The sequence below is a fragment of the Tamandua tetradactyla genome, chromosome 7 (assembly GCF_023851605.1).
Source record: "Tamandua tetradactyla isolate mTamTet1 chromosome 7, mTamTet1.pri, whole genome shotgun sequence".
Lineage (NCBI taxonomy): Eukaryota > Metazoa > Chordata > Mammalia > Pilosa > Myrmecophagidae > Tamandua > Tamandua tetradactyla.
In genome coordinates this window covers 61795071-61818638 of record NC_135333.1, presented here as the reverse complement: position 1 = coordinate 61818638, position 23568 = coordinate 61795071, and the positions used below count along the sequence as shown (strand labels likewise).

The following is a 23568-nucleotide window of genomic DNA, read 5'->3' as shown; positions in this document are numbered from 1 at the left end:
ATTTTGGGGATGAAGGAAGGTACTTGACAAAAATAGGAAGAATAAACAGGCAAAATTTACCAAGAAAAACATGCAAAACATGAGAGCAGGATCCTTTCCTGTATAAGAAAATGTATTGTATTTTTCCTCTAGAATTGAACAGCATGACATGGGTAAAGGAATCCACAGAGAGAGCAGTTAAAACAGCTAAGAAACAAACTCTAGTAACCATATTTGCTGATGTATGGAATGAATTTTTTAAATATGTCCAAAATAGCTGCGCATGCAATGGCACTATTTTAAAAGTAGAAAGCCAGAACTATAAATTAATGAATCTGTTCAAAGGCAGGAGAAACTTTGCATCGTCCTCCTGCCTCTAAATGTAGAACATGTGTATACTAGAAAATGAAATCTGTGTTCCTTTATAAACCTGGTTCAAAATTATCTCCAATTCATGTATGTTAAAAAGAATTTAAAAATGTTTCTGCAAATATGGCTCATGGGAACCTACTATAGGCTAAAAGAAGCAATAAAATGTAGTGGAAGGAAAGGTGGAGAAGGAGGCTGAATTTTAAGTATTTGGAAAATGAAATTACATACCATCCTTATACATTTAGCCCAAAATACAGGTGGATTAAAAAACTAAATGTAAAATAATAAACCATTAGAATGGATATTTAACTGCTCTCAGGAGTCGAGAAGAATTTTTTGAGACATAAAAGTAATAGAAGAAAACACAAAGAGAAATATTAAGGTTCAATGCATAAAATATTAAACTCTTACATACAGAGAAATTGCAGACAAATTCGCAAGGCAAATACAAGCTGGGAAAATATTTATTTTTAGAAACGACAGATATGGGGTTAGTATTGCTGTTGTTTAAAGAGATCTTAGAAATCAAGAAGAGAAGACACTCACAACCCCATTAGGAAATTTGGCAAGGGACGTGAACAGATTTAGTCACAAAAAGTGAGCTACCAATGGGTTAATATATATAGTCTACAAATCAGCCTCATTTGTAAAAGAGAAATTTAAATTAAAACAAGATGCTATTTTCCACAAATTGACAAAAATTTTTTAAACATAATAGCATGATATGCTAGCAAAAGGTGTAGTATGATATGGACGCTCATATACTGTGGTGGAAGTAGAAAATTTTGTAACCTTTCTGGAAACAATTTAGTGATATTTATCAAGGTCTTTGAAATGTTCATACCCTTTTACAGTAATTGTCCTTCTGGGAATCAAGGCTATGAAAATAATTAGTCAAAGATTTATATTTATGTACAGTGATGTTCATAGCAGTATTATGTATAATGGCAAAAAAAAATGTGGTAACCACCTAACATCAAAGGGAAATGATCAAACTGCTATAATTCATATAATGCACTAATAGGAATTACATATTTGAAGCTGATGAGTCGAAATGCTCATTTTACAATAGTAGAATGTAAAACATATGGACAGTGTAATAAAATTTAAAAGGAAAATAAATATGCATCATATCACATTTTCTATACAGTTTAAAAATAAATTCAAGTGGTATATGGCTGAAAACTCTGGACAAGTACCAATGAGATAAATTTATTACTATAAATTTACAGTTCTGAGTTCAGGCTTATAAAATGGAAATGGAAGAGGACCGACTTGCATTTTTGCAAAGGGCCCAGGGAATTTGGTTGCCCACAGGCTTGGTGATGGCACATACCCAAGAGCAAACCCAGCCGCTGTGGTACCGAGCCCTGTGTCCAGGGGGTAGGCCGCAGTCTCGTCCTCTGTCCAGACAAAGCACATCCGGGGCGCTGTCCACGTTTTCAGAGTCACGGAGACGCCTTATCTCAGGGGGTCCCATCCAGTGAGAGAGGCCAGGGGAACCATCTGGAAACCCTGTTATATAAGGAGCTGCAAAGGAATGTTCAAGCTGGAGAGGAGACTGCTTATGCTCATTGTTATAGCTGATTTCAAGTACAGGAAAGAAAGGGACGTAGACTAATTCTGAGTGGCTCAGGCAACAAAACTAGTTCTTGGGCAGGAATCAAAGGGAGGCAGATTTTGGAGCCAGGTAAGGTGTGGTTTCTACCAGTTTGATATGTTAATAAACAGATGCTGGTCTTGCAAAGTGGTGACCTCACCAGGATCAAAACAGGCTGCACAACCTTCCTTCAGGCCTGATAGTGAGAGCTGGTTCGTTGGGCAGAAACTGGACTGGAAGACACTAAAAGACCCTGCCAGCTTTAAGAGTCTGCATTTCCATCAATAACTGACTAGAGACCTCAGTGGGTAAAAAATAGATATGTATATTGAGGGTTACACACATTCCTTAGTCCAGTGGTTCTTATTGTTTCCTGAGCAACAGATCAGCTGGAAAGTTTGTCGAAACAGAGATTACTGAGCCCATCACCAAACTTTCTGATTCAGCAGGTCTAGGTGGGACCTGAGAATTTGCTTTTCTAGCAAGTCCCTTGGGATACTGACGCTGCTGGCTCCCAGGAGCACACTTTGAGAACCACTGCTTCAGGTCAAAGCAACAGATAAGATTTTCTTAAGGCTGCAGCTTAGTGGTAGAGAAAGCCCAGCAAATCCAGGCTATATAGGAGACACATGCTAAGTGACATGTGTACTAGGCTGGCCCTCTCTCCTGTCCAAATGAATTGACGCTGATCTTTCAAAATTACTAAGGAAAGCAAGTGGGTGATTTTCTCCCATCATCTTTTAACTGCTCGTAAGTGGTGGGCAAGTTCATTGTCATTTAAAAATTCATGAAAGAATTATAGTCTTGGTCTTGGTCCCATTCCTAGGATTTGGTGTGGGGGGAGGGGTTGTTTTGTGGATTTGTTATTTATTGGCTTGTTATTTTACTTGGCACTGGAAAGAAACTTTTCTTGGTGAAACACCTTGTTGTGATTATGACAGACAGCCAATAACATAGCAAACTATAGATGAGCACCCCCACATCTGGTGATGTTCTCAGCATGTCAGAGAAATTCTGATGAAGATACCTAGCTCCTGTGATGGTTTTGATTCAAAGCCAGCCTCTTTTGAGTTATCGGTTAATTGGTTTAGGAGCCTTCCCCCCACCCTCTCCCCACCTCCTGCTGTTTTCTCCTCAAGCTTGTGATGTGCAATGAGTCGACTGTGTGCTTTACACACTTTGGAGCCAATTGCCATGGCACTGGGGATGAATCCAGTTCCTGTAGTAACATTGGGTTGACTTGTGGCACCTTATACCCCAAGCGGATCACAAGCAATGATTTATTTGATCTCATGTTAATCTGGAAGAGATCGGCATTTGTAGGACTGAAAAATGTTCCATTTCCCTGCAACCCACCCAGTCCTTCCTGCCTGCCCTCCCTCCTCCTCACCACCAAAATCATAATAATAAGTCAGCACTCTTTCTTTAGCAACCTACAGAAATAAACTAGAGTGTTGTGTGCATGTCCTCATCACATGAAGGTGTCATTTTGAGGTTCAATTCCTATCCCCCTCCCCATTTCCAAGGCCAGCCCACCCATCTGGGCCTGGCGGGCAGCAGGGAAGAAATCCTATCAGTCCTAAAGCCCCAGAGTCAGGGCGTCACACCAGCGGTGGTCTGTGTTTTCTGCATGCATCTTCACTCTAGCGGCTCATTAGCAGCATTAACAAATGGAAGCAGGTGCAGCCCCAGCAAAGGCCTGGGAAGGCCAGTGTGAAGACTCTCCTCCGCCATCCTCCAAAGAAATGACATGTGGTCAGTAATCAGGCAGTGTATGTTTTCAGTGGGGAGCTCGCTGTGGTCCTGGAGCAGGCAAAGTGGGGTGTTGATTCCAGATCATTGCTAACCGGAATGAATCTCGCTTGTTGATAGACATTCAGTGAAGGAGGGTCCCTTTTATGCCTCGTCCCACCACTTGTTCGAGTGCCTTATACTTTTCCTTGAGGTGACGTTTATGTTTATGATGGGATGAACCATGTCCCAGAGAAGCTCTGTTGAAGTCCCAACCCCTGGTTCCTGTGAGTGAACCTGATTTGAAACTGGGTCGTTGCCAGTGTGATCAGGTTAAGATGAGGCTTTACTGCATCAGGGAGGACCCGAATCCAATGATGGGGTCCTTGTAAGAGGAAGGACGTCTGGATGCACAAACACACAGGGGAGAAGGCCATGCAAAGACAGAGGCAGAGACTGGAGTGATGCGTCTGCAAACCAAGGGACGCCAATCATTGCCCATGACCCACCAGAAGCTAGGAAGAGGCCAGGAAGGATTCTCCCCAGTGGGATTCAGGGGGAGTGTGGCCCTGCCCACATGGTGGTTTCGGACTTCTAATCTCCAGAACTGCGAGACAATAAACTTCTGTCTTAAGTCACCCAGTTTGTAGTACTTTGTCACAGCAGCCCTAGGAAACTAAGATGATGCTTATGTGCATGTTTCTACTTCAGTTACCTAAACATCACTTACTATTCATTCATTCAGCCAATGTTGGTTGAGCTTCTGGCATGTTCTCTGGCCCTCTCTTGGCCCGAGGACACAGCATCAAATTGCACAAACAAGGTTTGTTCTCTCTTGGAGCCCACATTCTAATGGGAAAGAAGGATAATAAGCAAACAAAGAAAATATCTGGAACATGGAAAGTGCTATCATAAGCATAAAATTGGATGCCTTGATAGGGAGTAGTTGGGGAGGGGGCTGCAAGTTGAGTGGTCAGCTAAGGCCTTCTGAGGTGCCCTTGAGACCTGATTACAGGAAGGAGCCCGTGATAGGACCAGCTTAGAGAGGACATCTCAAGCAGAAAGCAATGGTCAGTGGGGGAGGCAGGGAGGTGGGCAGCATCCATGCCAGGGCAGGGCAGTAGGGGAGGAGATTGAAGTGGAATCAGGGGCCACATCTGTAGGGCCTTGGCACCATGGAAAGAGGTCTGATTTTTAAAGAGTCATGGGACCCTTGAAAGTTTTTTAGCAGGGAAGGAACAGAACTGGCTTCCTATTCAAAAGTTCGCTCTGGTGCCTCTTTAACATGCTGCCTTTTCCATCTGCCTTCCCATTGGTTGCGAGTAGGAAGAGCCATTTGCAGCCCATCTGAAGATGGTTGGCATGTCACACTTCATCCTTCTTTTCCAAGCCCAATGACTCAGTCCGTTTTTCATCCCTGTGTGCGGTGAACTTTGTTATGCCGACTTTTGAGAAACAGTCCACATTCCTTTTTCAGAGAATTTAAGAACCAGAAGGGCCTGGGAGAGCACCAGAGCCAATCCTTATTTTACACAGGAGGAGACTCAGTTGCCAAAAGGACAGAGTGACTTGGCCATCGTCACACAACCACGCAACTGGGTACAAGAACCCAGAGCTCCTGTCCCTCCCCAGACTAGTGGTCTTTCCATGCGCATGTTTATTTAGCTGCCCTCCTTTTTATCTCTCCTCTTCTGGTTAGTCTTCTCTACCTTTCTCTGGTCCCTACCATTTCCCAGTGTGCTAGAATATCCTAGGATTGGGATGCTGATTGTGATAAACGGGAAATTTGGCCATCATTTTCAGTTATATTGAGGTTTTTATTGTGGTGGAAATTGCCATTTTCACCCTTTTCTGCTTTTGTGTTATTTGTGGCTCCCATCAGGGCCCGCCTAAATTCTCCATGCCTTCCTTGCCCCTCCTTATTTTCCCATTCCTGGGAACTGGGTGTTATTGTTTGTTCACTGACAGGTCTGTGCAACAAGCTGACATGCAAGGGAGGCTGTCAGCGTGTGGCCTTGGGGGCCACTGACCCACCCCCTCTCATGATAACCCACACAGGTTGCCCTTCTGTGGGACTTCAGCCGGTGCCGGTTTGCCCATGCCTCAGCCTTCACGGAAGCGATCAGGGCTCTCCTCTGACTCCCACCCCTATATGGGAACCTACCTCCATGGGTCCTCCCACCTCTGTCCACGTCGAGCGGGGCTCCCGAGCCATTCATTTGGCAGTCAGAGAATACTAATGATAGGTAATAACCACAGCTGCAGGAATGACACATTAGCATTAGGTGACAAATAAGCCCTCCACTGTCAATGCTAGCCCTGTCACGTCCAAGCAACATGGTTGGGGAAGCACACAGTACAGTCCAAACTCAGTTCTTCACCCTCAAAATCTTGCCTCCACTAGAAGCTGTATTCTTCCAAGCGCTGGGGGGTTCCACATAGGGATCCGTGACCAGAGAGTTTCGAGGTTTGGCAGTGTTGTCTGGAAATCAAGTGATAATGATAAGAGGCTGCTCTCAGTGACATTATATGCTTTAATCATCACAAAAGTCTCTGGAGGTAAGATGACTACTCCATTTTTCAGTTGGGGAAAGTGTAACTCAGACGATCAGTGACTCATCCAAGGTCACTGGCTGAGAAGAGTTGGAGCTGGAGCACGATCCCAGGTCCAGGGCTCACTTCTCACTGCTGTCCCCACCCCCTCAACCTTCTCGACCAGCTCATGTGCTGAGCAGCTGACAAGGAAGTGCATGACCGAGAGTGTTGCAGTGGAAGGGACAGTGTCTCCGCGGGGGGCTGCCTTGGGTGGTACAGAGGTATGTTGGGTGTAGGTAGGGCTCAGCTTGGTGACTCTCTGAGTGAAGCCCATCCCCATTTGTGGTGGGACAGTCCTGCTTGGCACTCAGGAGATGTGTGTTCTGGATCTGGCCACACCTCCAGGGACTCTGTGGCCTTAAGCAAGTCATTGGCCATAAACAGTCTGAGCTTAGCTTTTTCACTACGAAAGGAAGGAGTTGGATTAGAGGACCTTACGGTCACATTCACTGATACCATTCTAGGATGTAAAAGGCTCTTCATTGATGAGCAGACATTTCCTTTTTGATGTATTTTCATCCTCCCATTCTTAGTCAACATTGCACTGTCAACTGCAGGTTGTCCAGGCCCCTAGTGTCTCTCCTTTCCATACATCACGCCCTAAGGATGCTGCTGTGCTGCTGTTGCTGCTGCTGCTGCTTCTTTTCCTTCTCCTTCTCCTTCTTCTCCTTCTCCTTGTTTCTGTTATTGTTAACTTGGGTCATTATCTAATATATTTTTTTAACAGTAAGCCAGGGACAGTGCTTTTCTGACAATGGTGTTATAACCAACGGAGACCTTTTAGCACCCACCCGATTCTGCTCAGAGCTCATCAGTAAGCCTCAGGCTAACTGCACCTCAAAGTGAGATGTGCCAGCCCAGCCACAGGAACTGGGAGCTGTCTTCTCTTCCAGGCCAGAAACCAGTCAAGGGCTTCTCACCCAGCAGGATTTGTGAAAAATTACCCCAACCCCGAAACTGTCAGAGAAGGGTTAAACGACCAAGTGCACAAATGAGAAGGATTGGGGACAGTGGGCCCAGCAAGCCCCAAGCACCCAGCTCAGTGCCTGAAACCAGCAGCTGTCTAATGACTATTGGTTGAATGGCAACCATTGCCCGGGGAGGAGGAACAGCTAATCTCGAAGCCAGAGCTGCCCTGAAATCTCAGTCAGCACTTGAAGCAGTGATACCTTTCTTTCCAATGCACCACAGAGAGAGCGCTGGATCAGTAGTTCAAATTGGACCCCTGGTTTTGCAAGCTCAGGTGTTTCTTTGGGTGAGTTGTTGACCCCTGAGCTTCAGTTTTTGAGGACGAGCACTGCTTCTGCTCAGCCTTGTTGCAAAATTCTTGTAAGATGTGAGTGTGTGCCATCCCCTATAAGCACCTTAGTTTGGGGAGGGAGGAGGACAGAGAGCAGAGGTGGGGTCTCATTCGTATCCATGACACGTAGCACTGCAGGGTTCTCAACAAAAAGTAAGTGGAAAGATAGATAGATGAAGGGACAGATGGACACAAAGAATGCTCTGGGAGTTTGGGAATTGCTGAAGATAAATTTCCCCTACTTTGAAAGGGCATTCCTGCCTCTTTTCTGTAACAGAGCAGGGGGCTGTGTCCTGCTGTATTTTTCTGCTCAAAGTCACTCCCCCCGGGGAGACATATGGAGTGATGGGCCGGCCCAGAGACACACTGGCTGAAGCTTTATTTGGGGAGTCTGCAGCCTTGGCCTCAACAGCCCTCTGCCTGTGGCTAGAAGATGTGTTCCAGGCATACCTGTTTATGCAGAAAAGCCCAGCTTCCCTACACCAAGCAGGATGGGGGTGGAAGGCAGAGGCTCCCCCGAGAACACGCTCAGCTCCTTCTCGCCCGGCTGCAAATGGGTGGCAGTAATCCCTAGGACATAATCTGGCCTTTTCTGCTGGGCCCACCTGCTGCTGTTCACGCTCTGGGCGCTGCTGCCATCCTCCGCGGGGCTGGTGCCTGAGTCTTGGCAGCCCCGGGGTAATAATTAGGGGTGGGGCCGCTCCCCAGCTGCTGTGATTTTCAAGGAGGGGCCCTCGGGGGAGAAGGGAGGGCTGGGACCCAGCCAACAAAAGAAGAAATTAAATGGGCTGTCCCGGGAACCCACAGTTAGCATTTAAGCTCCAGCATTAGCTGTGGGCTTCACCCGGGAAGTGGGACTTTCTAGTGGGGGGTTCAGCGCCAGCCCCCTCCTGTTCCCCCTTCTATTTGTGAGTACAGTTTATTCTGCAGAGGTTGGAAGGACTCTCAGCAGAGCCCCTGAGATGGGGTATTATCATGCCTGAGGCTCAGGGAGCCAGGCTTGGAGCATCCTACAGTCCCCTGGGGTGCGAGGACAAACACCGTGACAGAAACAAACGAGCCAGGCCAGAGACCAGGGCGACCACCCCATCCTGCCCCCTCATTACCCTGAATGGTGGCCGGCCCTCAAGCAGCATCAGTGCAGTGACAGGCCATTAACCCCGAGGGAATTAGGACGTCATTTCATTTACTGGGAGATATTTCAAACTTCCGTTTTGTGGTGGGGAGGCAGCCAGGAAATACTGAAAAATGAAACTACCTCCTCCTTCACAGCACCCGAGACCGAGCTCTGAGCACCTACAGGGCTCTTTCCCTCCTGGGAGCCCCACTGCAAACTTTCCAGGTAGGGTGTGTGTCCCCACTTGACAGCTGAGTAAGGTGAGGTTCCCAAACGTTCCGCAGCTGGCCTGAGTCCACACAATCAGTGTGGAGGAGAAAGGACACAAGCAGATCGGCCTGTCCCCCAGACCTCTTTCTGGTTCTCTGTGTGGTCCTCGTAGCGCGGGTGCCGGGCCTCCCTCTGTTGTCCCGGAGAATTTCCCTGTCTCTCCCACGTGGGAAGAGACAGTGAGAGAAGGTGACCCTGCCGCCTCCAGCTTGAGCTTTGCTAACTAACCCGGTGAACCGGAAGATGTTGATGGGGGCATGGGAAAGAGTCCTCGGGAACTCCCGGAAATCATGTGTCCTTCTTGACCTTTAGTTTCTTCCAATAGTAATGATCACGATCATTAGAAATATTGCAATCAACAACCACAGCTGGGCTCGTGACTGCTTTGGAATGAGCAAGGGCCTTGGTCTGGTGGGTGGATTCTGGAAGTAGAAACGGCCTCATAAGTAAAAGTTGGGAAAAATAGAAACCAGCTTCCAAGGAAGGTTCTGGATGTCCCAAGCCATGCATTGGGCCCCCTCCTCCATGGGTTGATTGAAATGCACTGTGCTCAGGTGGATGGGCAGTTAGCTACTTCTCTTGGCCTTGGCAACCTTACAGTCTTTTAAAACCATGTTTCCATCAGAACATTCAAAAGGGAGGACCCCGCCTCCCACAAATCCCACCCCCCATCTTCATTACCTAAGACCCCGTAAGGTGTCAAATTAAACGCATGTGCCGACCAGCGTACAAAGGCTGCACCCAGCACAGGGCGGTAGGGGTCATCTGGGTTTGCACGCGGCAAGGAGGCTCATCGTCTGGAGCATCTAAAGACAAGAATGAAACTGTTGAAAAGTCAGTCAGCTTTTAATATTATCGTACACTGACAATTGTAAATAATGCCAGTGATAACGTATTCCTCCGCATTGGAGCAGGTGGCTCGCCACTCCCTGCCACCAATATTTTGCATGTTCCTGAATCTACATTTCTCTGGTCAGTCGTTTGCTTGATTGTTTTGGTTTTTATTTTTATTTTTTTAAACTGATGGGCCACCACAGTCAGTTTCAGCTGTCTTTCTGGTCAACCCCATGCTTGCTACACAAATATTATTTTTCAGTGGTTGTATTTAGGCAACTACCTAGAGAATGGTCGGAAACCACAGGAGGGGAGGGGAACAAGCAAGAAAAGTACTGTTTTCTTCTTTCTGTTATTTATTTCTAAATGTCACAGAAATGTTTCTATTCATTTTGAGGTTTGTGTAAAGCGCTTTTTTTAACCGAGGCCTAAATCAGGGGCCTCCACTTGGCAGTGTCCCTTTAAGCAGAGCTGAAGGAGGGACGGCGTGGCAGGGATGCGGGGAGCTGTAGAGAACTCGTACTGTACAATTTTCTGGGTCCTGACTGATAAATTATTGTGCGTCTTCCGTGTGTTCTGACATGCAATACAATTTGTCCATGCAACAGTGATGATAGGCTGTCCTGTGCTAATAATCAAGAGCCCTTTATTTAGCTCCTGCAGCCTTTTAGAGAAATCTTAAGTAACTGTTCACATCCTTTATCGGTTTTCTCTTCCACGTTTTAGCATAAGTGGAAAAGGCTTTTAACCTTGAGAATTTTACTCACAAAGGGGCTGGGGGCAAGGAAGAAGATGTGTTGTTAAAAGTGTAAAGGAAGTGGGAGGACACTGACACTCTCAGCTGGAGCAGCTTCCTCCGGGCCTGCCTCATGGGATCGTGAGTTTGTTTGGGCCTTAGACATTGTCCAATCCGTGCCCCTCCTTTTACTAGAGAGAAAAGCAAGCTCTGAAAGTTAAGTGACTTGCCCAAGGTCATGTGGCAGATTCATCTGGAGGTGAGTTTGAGCTCCTCTGAGCAGGCAGAGAGCCTTCACTACACCGTGATGCTTTCCTTGAACTTGGCCCCCTGGTTCCCACTAAAGCAGTTGAAGCATGTATCCAAAACTCTGTCCACATTGCAGCAAGGCCCTTGCCCACTTTTCTGTGTCTGAGCTACTAGTGGTAGATTAGGACCTCTCAAAGACAGATGCTACTTCTGCGTAAATTGCTTTGTGTAGCATCTGTGTGGCCCAACCCAACCTTGTGCAAAATGGGCTTTGGCATCTGGACATCACTTTTTATTCTTTTTATTCTTGCAAGCCTTAAATCATGAAGCCACCTCTTCCTTGCTGCTTGCAATTTGGGTAATGGAAAGGCAGTGCCTGGACAGTGGTCTTGGGGTTCAGATATAGTTTCTAGAAGATTGGAGCAACATTGAGAGGGCATGCAAGTACTGAGTTGAAGCACTTGGGTGGTAACAGTGATGGTGATGCTCATCAATTCTCTTACCTTGTTATACTCAAAGATTTTTTTTCACTCCCTTGGGAATCTTCTACTAACCTTCTCTAGTGAAGTGAGCTCCCTAAATAAATTGCTTATATTAGACCTGTATCCCCATTCCTCTCCACCACCACCCCCCATCCCTGGAGAACAGACACACTTCAAGCAAATTCCAACATGCCCCCTATTCCAAAGAGGCCCCCAAGCCGTCTATATCCATAGTGCCCCAATCATAAAAATGAACCAAGCAGCTGGGGGCCTCCTACACCCAGGAACTCTCATAGGAAGCCTGGCCAGGCCAGACTCTTTAGTCCTAAGGAAGGATGCTGGCCCATTTCTGCACAAGAAAAGCCCTTGCTGCAGAGGTATTTGTCCAAGTAAAGTTTGTTCTGGGCTGAAAGCTGGCACAAAAGGGCTCTGCCAGTGAACAACGTTAGAATTAAAGACATAATGATACCAATTAACTTTCCCATGTCCATGCTCTCTACATTTATTATTTGTGTGGAGATAAAGCCTTAAATAACAGGGCCAGCCTCTTTGGGAGCTCCGCTTGTTGAGGGGAGAGAGGCAATGCCCTCATTATAACAAGTTAAGATGAATGGTGTTCAGAGACCATGGCGAATCCCCCAGGGACAACCTGCTGAAAGGGGCAGCCTCTTTCCAAGCCAGGCTGGGACCCACGGATGCATGTACTTTCTCTTTGACAGAGCATCAGCTGGGGAGGGGAACTGAGGTGCGTGGAAGAAGAGGCTGTTGCTAGGTCCAAGTCCTTGGCCTTCTGCCTTCCTGGGCCCAGGGAGAAGTGCAGAGAGGTGCTGAGTGTGGCTGCTTGACTCGCTTCTCTGGCCTTGTTCTATTTTGTCAGCTGTGAATGGAAGATCGGGGAGATCTGTTCAAAAGATTTTAACCTGTACAGGCTTCAAATGGTCCTTGAAGTTCCTGAAGTTACCTGCAAAATGTGAGCATGAGTGGGCTTCTGGGCTTAGCTCAAAGGACAACATCCTTCCATTGCTTGCCTCGGCTTCTCATAGAGATCCCTGAATCAAAAGTTAAGGGCTGCTGAAGATGCCTCTGCCCGAGCACCCATCTAGTTCTCCCAGGTGATGGTTTTATGCTGCCAAAACGAGCATATTTTGTCGGCTCAGTCAAACTAAGCAGCAAGATTGTGGAGCTAGGTGATGGACGCTTGCATTAGAAATCCCCTATAAGCTGGCAGCTTTAAAGCACTGGCCAAATAGCCTCCAGGTAATGGTCCCCAAATCGGGTGGCTCTGGGGTCCCAGCCTCCTCTGGAACAGCTCACCTTGGTTCCCCTCCCCAGGTTACCTTCATTGAAAGTCATCCCCTTGAGCATTATATCAATTGAGGGTAACCCTGAAGACGCTTTTCTACTGTGGGGCGGCAGGCAGCCTTGGTGCCTTGTAATACAGAATGAAGCTGGTCCCCCAAGCTTGATACCTTCCAACAACATCCTTAGAGTCCACATCCATTGGCTTCCACTCAGCATGACCTGCAGGGCAGTGGATTGCAGTTCTCTTCCAGGAGTTCACTAATGAATTAATAATAATGAGTTTGTCCCTTGGGAATGCTAGAGAAAGTCTCGCAGAGTACTTGGAGGTATCCGGGGTGAAAACATAAAACAACTCTGTTTGGGAATTGGAGCATCTGGGAAGATTCTGGGAACTTGATTCCCAGGGAGTGCCCAAGACCAGAGGCCTCTTCCCATTAAATTCTGTTTCCAACCAGGTGCCGACAGGTTACTTATATATTTTTTCACTTTCTTCCCCCGTCCTTCCTCCCACCCTCTCTTTCTTCTTTCCTTTCTGTCCTCCTTCCTATCTTTAATCTTTGTTTCAAACTTTCATGACCAGCCTTATGTTCCCATTAAGTTTTCAAAAATACTCCCTTGATCTGATCTGAGCTCCTAACCTGGGGCCTAAAGAGCCCGTGGATGGAATTCTGGGGGGTCTGTGAACCTGGGTGGGAAATAACTGGGTTTTTATTTTCACAGATTTCCACTTGAAAGGTATCATGTTATTAAGTTGTGAACATGGACCACAAGCCACAACGGTGTCGGCGGTTACTATGATTTTGACACCATTAGAAACCGTGGCTATTTTCCTAGCACATGAGGGTGGTTGGAGACATCTCAAAGTACTGTTCTCTCTCAACACAGGTTGACAGGATTGCCTTATTTAATCAAAAAGTCCATCTATTTTTGTATAGCAGATTTGTCTTTTAAATCATTCTTGATGATGATATTGCAACGTAATCGGTTTGCTTTGTGATCCTTTTATTTTCATTTAAAACCATTCTGAGAAGAAATCCACAAAAAAAAAAGGTTACAAACCCCTGCTCTAAACCGAGGATTCATGGTCCAGTCCTTGCTCCTGATGTTTGAGTTGTGTTATGGGTGGAACCATGACCTTCTGTGGGTAGTTGGGGGCAGCGGGGAGACAGAACCCAGGGAGATGAACCCCATGTGTGTCAACTTACAAGGAAACCTTTCTAACTTGGCCAACTCCAGAATGCATTTTACCCTGGGCACTCTTATACCTTCTCATAAACTAAGTAAATAGTCCATGAGGATTTAAAAGGAAGTTGCATCCATGTAGAGCTGACCAACTTGGAACAGGGCTCATAAAAAATCTTGAGATCAGTTTACTCGAGTCCTCCAAGCTTTCAGAGAACCAGGGGCGGTGGAGGAAGCCTCTGGTCTCCCTCATTGCCCTGGGCTAAGTGGGGTTGACCACAAGCAGTTGGGAGGGGGAGGAATGCCTTAGTGGCTGGGGCCCTGGACCCTGCGGTCAGCTAGAACGAGTCTCCATCACTGGCTGTATGACCCAGGCAAGGCATTTCACCTCTTTGTGCCTTGGCTTTCTCAAACATAAAACAGGGGTGCTGTTTTATGTTTTATCTTAAGCGCTAAGCAAGTGGTAGTTCTTACCCTCATCACATGCACACAGCCCCTGCAGCATCTGGCAAGCTCAGGAAAAGGAGGACAGGAGAGTGGGGCTTCCAAGGGTGAATGGGAAGTAGCAGAAACTAAATCAGGGAGCTCTTTGGCAACATTCAGCTTGGGGGTCTGGGGTTTTCCTTTTACCTGATCTCATGTGTTTCCTTACTCACCACCTCCTGGGTACTAAGTAAAGAGATGGCAACGTGGCGGCAGTTCTTTGAGTGGTAGGAATGTGCCCTTTCTCCTTGGCTTCTGAATGATGGAGTCTTCGTGTCCAGTTGGGTGGGGGCATCAGCCGGGACTCCAGAAGAAACCCATGCAGTTATAAATAGAAGGCATAAATTCCCAGACAGAGCGGGGGGAGTGAGCCATGAGATAGCAGAATAAGTTGGGAATTTTCACTTTCTCATCTGTAATGATAATGTTTAATAGCAATCATCATCATCATAAGAAAGGATTTTGTATCAGAGCCAGAGCAGGAAAAAAAAGCCTTTTCCCATGCTTTCCTGGGGAGAATTAGACACTTAAACCATGTCAAAACAGGAGGAACTAAAAATACAGCTCAAGACCCTTTGCCCCAGGAGCCTGCCCAGGAAAAGGGGTGCAAGGCGACCCAATGGAAAAAGGGCCCAGAGGGCAGATAGAGACAGAGCCCAGGGCTGAATGTAGCTATTGGTTTTAATTCCTCCTTTAATCACTTAGGAAAAGCTGTTAATAAGCAGGAAATCTAACTGGTTAGTAGCTCACCTGCTGGTTTCCCTTTCTGGAGAAGGTGCTAATGAGCAGGGGATTCACAGGCCTTCCTGGTGCAGAGGTCATAAGATTGTCGCCCCTACAGGTAGACCTCATCCAAACCCCAGCAAAGTAAGGATCCTTCTGATTTTTAAAACCCTCCAGCCAAGCTCATTTTCTTATACCCCACAAGAGTTAGCAGCAGGGCTGCCAGAAATGCTTCCCTTCATCTGCCCCCACGTTCTCTTGCCTGTGTCCCATCGGGGTTCTGTTCTCCTATACCCTGCGGATGAAAAATCTCTGGCCACTCTCTTTGCATGAGGAGTTCTGCATAATCTCAAAACCTTCCTTAAATCTTATTCCTACCGTCCTTTCCCCAGGTCGCACAGTGGGGCATCCTTTCTTCCTCTGCAAGTCATTCTTTCTGACCCTAATCACCTAGGGATGTGGTTTTGAATTTTCTGCAAGTTCTCCTTCTCCTACTTTGGTTCTGGGTCCTGGAACAGGACTTAGGATCCATTAAGGACCTTAGCAAAACTGGGGACAACACAAGGAAGTATCCTAATACCCGGCTGGCCCCTCCCTTCTTTCTTCCTAACAAAAGCCAGATGATTACCCTCTATAATCTGCAGCGCTTTTTCAGCCCCAGTCTCTCTGAAACCCTTGCCTCCGTCTGTGTGACACTCTCTCAGTTTTGCTTTTCTTGATAGACAACCGTGCATTTTTCCTTATCTGAGCAGTGAGAGTTGTAAGAGTTGCTGCGGAAAACTAAGCAGCAGGCACAAAGGGAAACCTGGGTTACGAGCCTCTCAAAGACTTACCCCTCGCCTGGCATATTATACAGCGCCAAGGAGGGGCACCGCGGAGGACAGATGAGCTGTCGCAGAAGCCTTCCAGACGCCTTGGGAGGAATCCTGGAAATCTGATCAAGGCAGAGTCCTTGTCTTTGTGGCATCGTGTTACTTCTTAGTCCTCTGGAGATTACTTACTGCAAAAGGGCTTATCCAAAGGGTATTTGGAGACCTTTGTCCCACTGTGCTTTCAAAGTCCCTCGTTCACCCTTTGGGCAAGGGATTGAGGAATGTTCCGCTTCGGGTACCCAGGGCCGTACGGTTGTGAAAAGAGAGTGAATTGGGGACAGAAGGAGTCAGCAAGAGCTGGTTCCCCAAGCAATGAAGTCACTTCCAGCGGGCTGCTGACTTACAAAGGTGCGGTCTGGAATCCCAAAGCAAGTGCATTTTTAGACCCATAAAAGGTTGTAATTCGAGTCAGAGAGGAAGTTAGGAAAGCGAAAACATGAGCGAATGCCAGTGAAACAGAACCCTCATCTCCAGGCTGGAAAATGTTTGAGAGGGATCTGCTCGAACTTCCTCATTTTGTGGATTTTGTAGGAAAACCTGCCTGCCCAGACTCACAGGGTGGAGATAGAGAACCTTTATCCCTGAGTTTTCTATCCTGTTCTTTGCCTGCCCCTTCTCTCAGCAAATGAATCTCGCCTGCTATTTCAGACAGAAAAAAATGCCAAGGCTGTCAGAAAATAACTTCTCAGCCTTCGCTGTCCCCTCCAACAAATGAACGTGTCCCGGTGCCCCCTCACTCTGTCCCTGCCACGGCTGCCCCTCCCTTCCTCTCTTCCTCCCTAGCCTTGGCTGAGTCTCTGCCATCTTTTTTTCTGGAAAATCTCAGCAACCCTTTGAAAGGTCTCCATGCCTCCATCTGCCTTAATCCTGCTGCTACTCTGTAGCTGGAAGTACTTTTTAAAAATGCAGCACTGGGCGAGTTGCTTCGCTGTTTAAAATTCATAGAATCCTTCAATGGCCCCAGTTGCCCCCTAGGAAAACTAATCAACGCCTTATCACAGCTTATAAATCAGTGGTTCTCAACCCTGGACGCACCTTAGGGAATCACTAGGGATCTCTTAAAGATTACCAATGTCTGGGCCTGGCTCCTAGAGATTCCAGTAGAATCAGTTGGGAAGTGGGGGGCGGGGGGCACCGTGCTGAAGCCCAGGCCAGCTCTTACTGGCCCAGGAAAGCCAGTTGTTAAATCTAGAGGAATTTTGCAAATCAGCTACTCAACATGGCCATTAGTTAAAACTAAATTATTAAAAGGGGGAAGAGTGAAATGAGACAAAATAAAGTGACAATGGTTGAGAGATTCCAGACAGAGTCAAGAGGTTATCCTGGAGGTTATTCTTACGCATTAAATAGTTATCACCTTGTTAGTCAAGATGTAAAGGAGAGGCTGGAGGGAACTGCCTGAAAATGTGGAGCTGTGTTCCGGTAGCCATGTTTCTTGAAGATGATTGTGTAATGATATAGCTTTCACAATGTGACTGTGTGATTGTGAAGAAAAAACAAGAACTTAATTATTGAAGCTCACAATTAAATCATGTTAAGAACGAATGTTATAAATACTCAAAAGCCATCACTTCGTAATTATCTTACAACTTTTTACTGGCAACTCTTGAGGTTCTTGGCAGCTATTGTACCTGTGCGGTAGAAATGCCACGTAACGGGCGGAGTGCTCCTGTGTGCTCCCCACCTCTGAGTTCAAGGACGTCTCATTGGTAGCTTGAAGTCAATCACAGTGATTCGTGGTGTAAATATTTTATAGTGTGAAATATCTGCACTATGAAAATTGGCAAATGCTACAAATCAGGATTCCCCCAACCCAGACCCAGTCGTTAAACATTTACCAACCCACAACTGGGTGGGGGCTGGAGTATTGACATAATTTTTTTGAAGCCCCTACCCCTGGCCCACCCCACCAAGTGATTCTAACATGCAGCCGGGACTGAGAGCTGCTTGCACAGGAGGGAGTCGTCTTTTATGGTGAATTATTAGACACCCACCCAGGACTCTTTAGTATAGAAAATACTTAACCCCATTGCCCCTAGACCATGCTCTCCAATCCAGCAGCCTCTAGACAGATGTGGCTATTTTACTTTATATTAATTAAAATAAAACTCAAGATTCGGTTCCTGGCTGCACCAGCCACCACCCAGATGCTCCAAGGCCACGGGTCGTCGGTGGATGCCATGCGGCACGGCGCCGACAGCGAGCCTTTCCGTCATAACTGAGCATTCTCTGCTGTCGCCCCAGACCCCACCGGGCTGGATGGTCTTCCCACTCCTGCTTTTTAGAAATCTGGCACACTAGCAGTGTTATCTGGTTTCCAATTCTAAAGTGAAGAAGGCCACGTGGTATATCAGACATGCTGAAAAATTCTTATGATTTTAAAAATTAACATTTTCCCTAGATATTGTCTTACAAGAAATTGTTTCATGATGTTAAACAAAAGAAAGAAAGAGAGAGAAATATAAATAAGTTGTTTCTCATGAGGAATCTATTCAGTCTTTTTACAGTTAATGTTGTGACTAGTTCCATCCAGTCATTAGCCATTGTGATGCACTGTAACCTAATTTTTCTACTTTTTTTTCTTCAAACTTATGAGCTCATGAGAAAAATCTGGCAACAACCTCTTCTTCCAGGAAGCTACAGGGGCCCTACCAGCTTTCCACCTGTCGGGGACACCTCTTGTGGGCCTTGTCAGCCAGTGGGAAGAGAAAGCACCCAATTTGCCAGCACGCTGGGTGGAGCTACTGGGGGTAGCGGCTTTCTGAAAAACTACTAGGACTGGACCTAAGCCCAGAGCAGACTTCTCATTTCTCCCTAAGCTAAGTTTTCCTCTCTCCTTCAGAGGGGATACATCTCTGGGTGACTTTATGTCTCCAGGAGGTTCATCTTTAGGGATGTCTTTGCATCATTGTATGTGTGGTGGGACCAGACACCTCCCGGCAGGCTGGAGAAACACTCACAGGGAGGCAGGGGACACACGGGTGGCATGTTCTCAGGGCCGGTTCCACATTCATGGATGTGTTCTTGGACGCTTACTAGCAGACGCCTGGAAACGAGAGCACTTCAGGTCCATCTGGTCCTAGCCATTTCGCTCAGTAAAAACTCCGGATCATTGGTAGACCATCGACTGCCATTTACCCTCTGGTACTCTCACTTCCAGCTCCCACATAGGCACCTGCCCGTCGGCCAAACCTCACCATGCTAGCTGGAGTTAACTGTCTTACCTCGAAGCCTGAAGCTAAGGCTGCAACTTCATCTTCCACAGAAATCTGGACTCATGAGGAGGGTCAGGGCCTCCAAGGTCACGGTGGAGACTGGCTGAAAAATGAGCAGAAAGTGCGCCCTGGGCTGATGGGACCTCTGTAGATGAGTGATCACACTGTGTGAGTGACTCTGGGCTCCAGACCTCAATGATGGGCCTGTCCCCACCCAGCCTGAGCCTCCAAGAAGCTGCTCCTCCGGGAAGGGCCGTGACCATGGTAACAGTAGAGCATCCCCCTTCCCCAGCTCTGCCCTTGTGTGACCTTGGGCAAGTGGTGAGCAGAAAGTGCTTTGGAGTCTGATGGCTTTGGGTTCAACTCTCGCCTCCACCCCTTACTGGCTGAATGACTTGGGACAAACCACTGAACCTCTGTAGCCTCTGTTTCCTAGTCCATAAAAGGAGAGATGGACACTTACTTGTCAAGGTTGTTATGAAAATGAAGTGATGTCTCTTGAATGCCTAACATAGGTGCTCAGTAGATGCTACTTCCTATTATTTTCTGAGGCTGAAAATTCTTTTTTGGGCCCTAGCTTTCTCACCTGTAAGGTTATAAGATCTAAAGTTCTGTCATCTCAACAATCCCTTACAATAACATCTCTCAGTGTCTCTGAATTAGACTGAAGATGGAGCCACAGGATTTGCCTAAGGGTCCCAAAGCGAACCAAAGGTGAGGCAGGCTGGAAGGCAGGTCTGAAGGATCCATTGTGATCCTCTGGATCCTTTGTGACCTCCCTCCCTCTCTTTGGTATGGACTTGGGCAATTCCCTGTCTCACAGGTAAACCATGACACAGCCATGATAAATTCAGGCTTGGGAATATCTGGGCTTGAAAAGCAAAATTTCTCCATTCTTTGATGCTTGATTTTCAGGGGAAGAGGCAGAATACATCTGAAGCCCCTCGGTACACCTTTAAGTGTAAACCTGTTCGTTAATTACAATTCCATGCTGTCTAGTGGAAATGATGTCATTCTACTTATTTTCTGTATCGATGGAAAGTGTTTTCAATCCTGTGATGGGGTTCCGGAAGGCTTCTCCCTTGGACCCTTCCAAGGAAGGGGGTCTTCAGAGATGGTGGGGAAGTGGGAGGAGCTGGAGAGGGAGGGATATAAGAATGGAGGGATGGAGATGGGGTGTTCTAGTTTGCCAAAGCTCCAGAATGCAACACACCAGAGATGGATTGGCTTTTAATAAAAGAGGACTTATTTCATTAAAAACTTATGGTTCTTCAGAAGAAAGATAGCTAACTTTCATCTGAGGTTCTTTCCTACATGGGAAGGCACAGGGCAATGTCTGCCGGCCTTCTCTTCTAAATTCTGAGTTTCCAACAGTTTTCCCCAGGGCAATTCCTTTCTGCATTTCCAAATGTCTGAGCTGAGCTGCTTGAGCTGTGCTGTGTTGAGCTCTCTTCTGACCTCTCTCTTTTAAGCCTCCAGCTAATTAAATTAAACATCACTCATTGCAGAAGGCACTCCCCTTAGCCAAGTGCAGATATAATCAGCCGTAGATGGATTTCACATGCTAATGATTCACATCCCCAGCAACAGGACTAGGCACCATCACCTGGCCACATTGACACCTGAACCTACCTAGTGTGTGGGGTCTGTGACAGGAAGGGTCTGTCAGGGCCAGCTGTGACAGCCCACCCTCAGAGAAAGCAGAGGAGGTGGTCCCAACCCAGTCTGTCTCAGGCAAGAAGTTGGAATGTCTGGTTTCCAATCCATAATTGGACTGGATAAGCAGAAGCTACACCTGCAAAGTCAGCTGGGGCTGGACTTGAGGTCAATTAGTATCCAAATTCTGTACTCTTAAAATTTGTCTAACTCTGTATGTTTCCCCCCCACATTAATTTCCTAGTGAAATTTTTATATGAAAATTCCCAGCCTTATTTAGCTGAACAAAGGGTGAAAGGGTTTTTTGCCTGGCTTTAGAGAGAGTTGGTGGGAACCTGTGTGCCCCTGTGACCAGAAGAGGTAGTTATGGGAGAAACGCATCCCCCAGAGTCCCTGGAAGAGCTGATGCTACTGAAATGTCCAGGAGACAGCAGGTTTCCAAGGAAGTTTCTTTCTTCATGTCTGAGATTTCTGGTATCTTCCTTACAAATCAAGACCATTCTGTGTAGCCCTGAGACCTACGCCTTGAGGAAAAGTTGGCAACTAGTAGGAAAAGCTAGCCAAATCCTGGCTGCTTTCTCTTTTGCTCTTTCCCTTGAGCGGTTACTCATTATTATAGCTGCCTCTTACTGAGCATTTAGAGTGTTCTAGACATCGGCATACATGTTCTTATTTAATCCTTGCAAGCCTGCATCAGGTAGTGGGGACCTTACTTTTCAGCTGGGGAAATTGAGGCTCAGAGAGATTAATTTGTCAAGATCACATGCGAGTAGAAAGTGCTCACACTTGCTGGACTCTGGGTGCCCACCTCCACGGTCTGCTCCCTGACACTGAACTTAGCCATGGGTGGCCCTGGCCAGTTGAAGGGATTCAGCTAACGAGGAGAGTATATATGAAAGGTGTATTGCATACAGCCTCTGCCAGTGGGCCAAACACCCTGGTTGAATAAATAGAGTGTCCAGGAAATAGTGTGCTTTTTAAGGTGTGGGCTTATTCCCCTGGCTTCCCCTGTACCAAGTTGTGTGTCTCCATGACGCATGCAGGTTCTCCAAGCCTTCTGAGATGGGGAATGTCTGGATGAGGTGAAGAGAAGGATCCCACTGGAAATGATTATTCCTGAGTGTGTCACTAGCAAAACTGTTCCCAATCTGAAGACACAGAGGCCTGCCGAGGAAGGGGAGGAGTTCTGTTTTCTCTCTCTGTAGTTGGGGGGCAGAAAAGCAACCCAGCTGAACCGCTGACTTGGGGCGGGCCTAAAGAGATCTGTGGCCTGGGGAATGTGCTGAGCTTTGACTCAGCTGAGCAGTGGCTTGCTGCCCGGGCCTGTGGTCCTCAGAGACACCAGCTGAGGATCCTAAAACCTAGGGCCCCTGTGAACAGGAGTGAGTTGTTGTCACTAGGACTTGCCCTGTCACCACCTATTTAATTTTCTGGGGACCCAGCAGCTCCCAGCCTGTGACTGCACAGCAGCCTCCTCCTGGCCAAGAGACTCTGGCATGGAGCTAGGCTTCTCCAACTATTTAATGTTTCATTAGTGGTTTTCCAAAGGCATGGATCCAAGCTTGGCTGGGCCACGTCATTCGGAAGGACGTGAAAATTTAATAAAGCCAAACTGTTGAAGGATCCCAAATTCAGGAATCTGTTCACTTGAAGTCCAGGCTAGAGGCCCAGGAAGGCTGCTACATCCTTCCTGCTCTTTCCTCATCTGGACACTTTTATGCCATACATGTATTCATCTCTTGAGCTGTCCAGCCTGTTAAGTGGTTTTTAACTATTTGGAGTTCGCTAACCTCTTCTTATATCTAATGAAAGCATGGAACTCTGTCCCCAGAAAAACACACTCATGTACATACACACGTTTTGGTTAAAATTTTCAAGGCATCTGTAAACCACTTTCTAAAGATCATTTATGAGCTCCAGCTGAGAATCCCTATGTTGAACAACATTTGCTTCCAGGCTTAGACACGGAGAACTGTAGAATGTTATCTCACCAAGAAAATAAGTAAACAGGTTTTTTGGGGGAGATTTTTTGAAATGTCATATGCCCTTGGGTTGTAGAGTGGGGGCTCGATCATCAGAATCACTGAAGAATTCACAGGCCTGGTGGGAGTTCAGTTGAGTGATAGGCCCATCTGGGCCTGAGTCAATCCAGGGCAATTGTGCAGAGCTTTACAGGTCTGGGGGCCAAGCTGCTGCAAGGCAGGTAGGGTTCAGCAGGGGGCAAGGAATGGTTTCCAGCTGGTGCCCATGGCAGCTTCAAGGTACAGAGAAATACACACAGGCTTTGGGGTAACACACCTGTATACGAATGCTGATTGTTCTTGGTTAACTGTGTGACCTTGGGCAAGTACTAGTCTGCTTCTCTGCAAATGGGAATAATGCTTGTAGTTGCAGGGTTATTGTTTTCATGGTGTCTGGCACATGGTAAGTACTCAATAGACTAAAACAGTAACTGGTGGTCGAGATAGAGTAAAACCTATACAGATCCAATCAACCACATGACATGTGAATGGCCTTAAAGGGTGCAAGAAGTGATACCATGTATGTAAGGAACAGAGGTGCAGGAGATAATGCTGAACAGGCATAACGCGCAGGGATGCAGGAGGTTATGCCTAGCAGTGTATAAGGGGCAGAGGTGCAGGAAGTGATGCTGAGCATATGTAAGGTACAGGGATGCAGGAGGTGATGCTAAACATGCATAAGGCACCGGGATGCAGGGGGTGATGCTGTGCATGCCTAAGACACAGGAATACAGGAGGTAATGCTGATCATGCATAAGGTGCAGGGATCCAGGAGGTGATGCTGAGCATATGTAAGGTGCAGAGATGCAGGAAGTGGTGTCTAGTGATATTTGGGGCAGCGATGCAGGA

General features: G+C 46.9%; 1 protein-coding gene and 2 long non-coding RNA genes across 8 annotated transcripts in view; 1 reads left to right on the top strand and 2 right to left on the bottom strand.

The window, feature by feature from the left end:
• The window catches only part of CACNA1C (calcium voltage-gated channel subunit alpha1 C), a 739906-nt gene that overhangs the window by 422599 nt on the left and 293739 nt on the right, over positions 1–23568 (top strand). The gene's annotated exons all lie outside the window — the stretch shown is intronic.
• Positions 1537–8240, bottom strand: LOC143691307 (uncharacterized). Its single transcript, XR_013179453.1, has 3 exons — positions 8028–8240; positions 4413–4531; positions 1537–1881 (listed from the first exon to the last, which is right to left on the bottom strand). It is a non-coding gene; the product is annotated as an uncharacterized LOC143691307 (long non-coding RNA).
• Positions 11661–19847, bottom strand: LOC143691306 (uncharacterized). 5 transcript variants are annotated; one of them, XR_013179449.1, is made up of 6 exons: positions 19506–19847; positions 19052–19145; positions 17459–17540; positions 14380–14645; positions 12735–12825; positions 11661–12314 (listed from the first exon to the last, which is right to left on the bottom strand). It is a non-coding gene; the product is annotated as an uncharacterized LOC143691306 (long non-coding RNA). The 5 variants fall into 5 exon arrangements; XR_013179448.1 differs by having other exon boundaries at positions 11661–12825; XR_013179451.1 differs by having other exon boundaries at positions 11661–12825; positions 19052–19141.